We start from the raw sequence: 5,447 nt of genomic DNA, 5'->3' as shown, positions 1-5,447 counted from the left end.
CAATCCTCGGTGGATGGACATTTGGGTTGCTTCCACATTTTAGCAATTACAAATTGTGCTGCTATGAACATAGGTGCACATATATCACTGTGATATGATAGAACACAGTACTTGTTGAAAGCCCCTGATTCAGGATGACTCAGCACTCTGGTAATCAGTCCTGTCAGTCTTACCTAGAGATCCAGTGACAAGGACCCAGGCTGGCACCTCATCCTTAACCAGAACCTAACACTAATTTTGTCATCAAGGAGCATAAACACAGATCTTATTCTTTGGAATATTTCTATGGTAAATTATTAATTTTGATTTTGTGAGCTTTATTGTATTAAATAGTGAATACTTAACAAGAAAAAATATCACAAATATGAATGATTGAATTTTTAATATTTATTGTTTATAAAAATGAATCAAAATTTTCAACATCAAGAGTTTTTTGGTGTACTAAGTCTAAAAAGGAATAACACAAATAAATTCTTGTATGAACTACAATGATAATACCAGTAGAACTTTATTTTAAAAAAATCTTTACTTCAATTATCTCACTTAAGGCAGTACCCACACAAGAAAACAGCACATTCCATACACACATGTTTACACTGACATCACATGTGTTTTGCTTTCCTGGCCATTTTGTAGGACATACTTGACATCTCAGTGGTCTTGCTCTTTTGTCAGGAGGTTCTTACTGTATTATACAGTGTGTAGTTAACAGGAACATAAAATATCAATAAATAAAGTATTAAATTCTTAATATATCATGTGCATTTACAATAGACATCAACATTTTCCATCAACTGTGTACCTCCTTAGAAAATCTAAAAGATAACATCATAAATAAATTCCTATATGAACTACAGTGAAAATACAAATAGAACTCTACCACAAAAATAAACTTTGCTTCAACTATCACATCTAAGGCAGTCTTCACACATGACAACACACACTCCATGCACATGTCTTGCTTTCACTGGCAGCACATGTGCTTAACTTTCCTTTCCTATGTGACAGTTTTGTCATCTCTCTTCTATTCCTACTTTGTCAGGAGCTTCCTATTGTATTGTACTGTACAACATGTATTTAGCAGGGAAATAAGATATCAATAAAATATCAAATATGTAATGAAATACAAAAATGTAATAAAAGATCAATAAAATAAAATATCAAATATTCTTAGAAGATAGCAACATTTTCATATCAGCTTTACTTGCTTACAAAACCTAAAAGATAACATCAAAAATAAAAACATGTGAACTGCAATGTAAACACAAACAAAAGTCTACCACAAAAATAAACTTGGCTTCAACAGTGTGCTCCACATTTTTTTTGCATAGTTCCTTGGGCAGAAACACTTTGTTTTTCCTCTGCTATAAATCATCTCTTATGAGCTCCAGTCCCAATCTTCTAGGAAAATTTCTCCATGATATTCTTCACTTGTTATTTTCTTTCTAAACTATCAATCTATTTATGCCACACAGTTTAGGATCAAGTAAAGCACAACTATTGCCCAATGCTTTGTTTTGAGTGACATCATAGTTGCTGCATAACTCATTGACATCTATTCCACCTTTGGTTTTGTTGTAGAAAGTTTCCATCTCAGGCTTCCATTTTGTTGAGGTTTCGCTATCAATATTTCCACCATGGTGAAATGTTGACATTGCAATACCAGTTTGTTTCTCTTTACCATATAAGAGGCCAATGTTATATCTTTCTAAAACCCAAAGATTGTACTATACAATTCTCTGTTTTGAAATTGCAACATTTCATTTAGAATTTCTGCTTTGTTCCTGTGTACAGTTTCTGTACTTGTCAACTTGTGCTCTGTTAGCAAATGTACCATCAAGTGGAAACTGGTAAACCAACTGTTGAATGTCTCATTGCAATTTGTTTGGGAGATGGGAGCAACAAATTTTTCACAACATTATTCGGTTTATTACTGTATAAATAAGGTCCTAATGTCTGAGTTCCAAGATAAATTTCTAAATTGAAAGCATATAAGTCTTTGCATCTACAAAGGCATAACTTTTATGCCATAGTTTTGAGTCATTGCTTTTCCATAAGTCTTTTTATGTTCCTGTGATCACCATAACAAATTCCTGCCACATACAGCAGACATATGAATACTTTCAGTTCAGCTAGTGAGGTGTCATAATAAATACATTTTTGAATATAGCTATATGTGCATACAGAATGTTTTACTTGCATTTCAGCCTTTGTATATTTCACAGGTTCTTGTAGCATTTTATCCGTTACAATTTCCAACACTGAATGGCAGTGCCAGCATTCTGTCCAATACCATTCACCCCTGCCAAGACCCTCACTATATTGTGGGGTTCTAACATTGGATCATCCCATTTGGTTGCATGACCACTTTGCAACATTTCAACTAGTCAAATATGTACTCACTTTGCTGTTTTCTTTCTCATCTGAATCAAGGAGTTCTGTCATCCCTGTATCTGTATCAGCCAACACTTACTCCATCTCCCTGTCACAGGAACTTTGGTTTCCTGGCCAGTATCACAGTTGTAATCATCATCATCATCATCATCACCTTCATCCACCCACACCACTCTTCTGTGATGAGAGCATGTATTTTACCATAATTGATCATCTTCATCATCCATGCATCAGTAATCTGATGATTCACTTTTAAACTCCTGTGAAACTTGCAAATCTGGTTTTTCATGTGCCGTTGTACTGAATTGGGCTATTTCTACCAGAAAAATCAAAAGAAAACTGTTTTTAACAAATGCTAGAGTGGCATGGGTCTACTGGACCCTCTGTGGTGCTCAAGTAAATATACCTAAAAGAATATTACACAGAACATAAATTGGGGAAGATCCTGTTTTGCCACTTTTGCATATGTGCACCCACCTTGCCATTCTTCATACCAAGTGGGTAAACATATCAATTGCTTCCTGTATCCCTCAGAGAAAGGTACTGAGATTCACAGGCAGCTACTATTATGCAAAATTACAAATTTATGGTAAAAAAGTAAGGGCTGGGCCCAATGAACCCAGCCTTATGTGCCCAGAGTTAAAGATATCATGAAAGCATGATTTATCTGTCTGTGTGTGCTGTTGTCCCCCCAGCACTATTTTTCTGTTCGTGTCACATTTGTTTTGTCATGGACCTTCTTTGAGCACTACTTCCCATGATGTTCAATAAATTCAGCTGCTTTTCTTTCACTATTGGAGGTGTGCTTCCAGTTCTTTGCTCACCATACACAAGAGCCCAGAAATGTCTGTTGGGTCCATCCCATGTTATCACCTGGTGAGCACAGCCAGAAGACATCAGGAAGGATGGTAAATCCCTTTGAGGGAACACTTTCTTCTCTCTTCTCCTTTTTATAAGTGACTAAGATGCTTGTTGGGTGCACAGAACAGATTCCCAGAAGTAAGAGATGACCAGACTGTGGAGTGAAAGGCTTTGACCTTTGCTAGGGGCAGGAGGGTTCCAGTCAATCAGTTGGGGTTATATTTTGCTGTTGGTTCTTGCAGCATGGAAATTGTCCTTAAGTAGCCATGGTTTCCCTTTGGTGGAGTTGGGAGGCAGGTGTGGGGGGGAATTGACCTGGACTGAGCTTAAGTGAAACCTTATTTTATCTTTCATACCATAAATACTATTAGGGTGGGGACTTTCTTGACCCAGTCAGCTGAGGTGACACAAGGCCAAACATCAGCTTGTTCCCCAAACACATGGCTGTATACAGAGAAAGTCACATTCATATTGAGTCTTACCTTTTTGAGACACTGTCTCGTAACAGATGCTTTTAGCTCACATTGAAACTTTGCTGATTGTGTTAAAATCACTTGTTCACCAACAGTATTCACTCAATAAGTATTCTGTGAAACCCCATGTGCTGGGCATGTTCTGGATTCGGCAATGTACTAAAAGGACAAAATCCTGCCCTCATGGAGCTTACAGTCTAGTGCAAGCTTCAGCAAAGAGGCAGACCCATGCTGGGTCATGAGGCCATAGAAAGAGAGAAGACATAAGAAGAAAGGGTCCATTGGACCAGGTATGGTGTGTGACATTGCCATTTTTATTTTTAAAAAATGCTTGCGTTTCCAAAGTAGTTAAAATATAAGTTTTAGAGATTTTAGAGATCTAAGCCTAGACTTTTTCTGTAGAAATTTTTCTGAAATCACCAGCTAAAATCTAGTTATGTGTAAATCATTTACTAACATTATTTACTAACACATGAAGATGCAGATCTTCATGAATTATTATGAAGATAATTAAAAGAATACATTTCAACAGCCATTCAGATATATATTTTGCCTAGGTCTAATTTGTCAGAATCCTAGAACCATCAAGCCCTTTCCTTGAGAAAATGACCACGGGTACAAGTTTCCAGAGACATCTGCTATGGTGGGCACACATGACTGTGACCCCAGGGGATGGATACTCTGAAGAGCAGCTCACACCCAAAAGCCATGTCTCTGTGGAACTAGAGTGGGGGACTTGTTAAACAGATACAGCACTCCCTAAATATATTCTGTCAACGTCCACATAAGGCATAATTCACCCAGAATTGAGACTGCTTTCCTATCTAGATAAAAAAAAATGCCCCTGGAAGAGTGTCAAAGAGCTCCAGAGATTCCCATACCAAGAGGCCTCCACCAGAGTAACCTTTCAACAGAACAAAAGTGTCTTTGGTCCTTCTTATACATATGTAATTTCACCCTCACAGGGTCTTAGTTTAGCAGGAAAATAAAATGACATCTTATTTTGTCAGCTACAATACGTTTAAATATCTTACAAAAATAAATAAATTTTAGACAAATCAAAATAATAATATTTAGAAAGAAGAATAATATCAAGAATGAGTGGTTTTTTTTTAATACTTCAAGTTTTTTTCCATTTTAGAAATCCTAATAAGACACTAAATTATTTTAAACAAAAATAAAATTTGTCTATTCTTTCACTGAACATGTTTTGTAACGTAAATGTACTGACACATTTATCTCTTGTGAAAAATGACAGGTCACACCAAGTTCCTCCCCTGGACCAGCCACTCGTGCCGGGGGGGTCCAGTGCAAAGAGAACATGCAAACCCATCTTCCGAAATTGTTGATCCTCAAGATGCAGAGAGCAGAACATCCGTCTGTGCCCAGTGAGGCTGGCCCTGTTCCTGACACCGTCCTGCTCCATCTCCAAGGAATAAGCTTCCCATCTAACCCAAAGCACTCCCTGATAGGTGACCTAGGATGAAATGAGGCTCTTTTTCTTGTTTATATGTTGACTGAGGACTTTGAAATGTTGCACTGAAATCTTCCAATCCGCAGAAGACTAAAATGACAAATAGCATTTTCTCTCTCCTGCAAAATCTTTATGACCCAAATGCTTCTACAGCTTTATAAGAAATTGTGAAAATCCAGTGCATTTGAAATGTATCAAGGCACATTAACTATTTTACCTTCTTCATGGCTAGGACGTTTATTTTT

The sequence above is a fragment of the Chinchilla lanigera genome, unplaced genomic scaffold (assembly GCF_000276665.1).
Source record: "Chinchilla lanigera isolate Chin_1 unplaced genomic scaffold, ChiLan1.0 scaffold00061, whole genome shotgun sequence".
In the NCBI taxonomy this organism is placed as follows: Eukaryota; Metazoa; Chordata; class Mammalia; order Rodentia; family Chinchillidae; genus Chinchilla; species Chinchilla lanigera.
Note: the sequence above shows the minus strand (reverse complement) of the source record.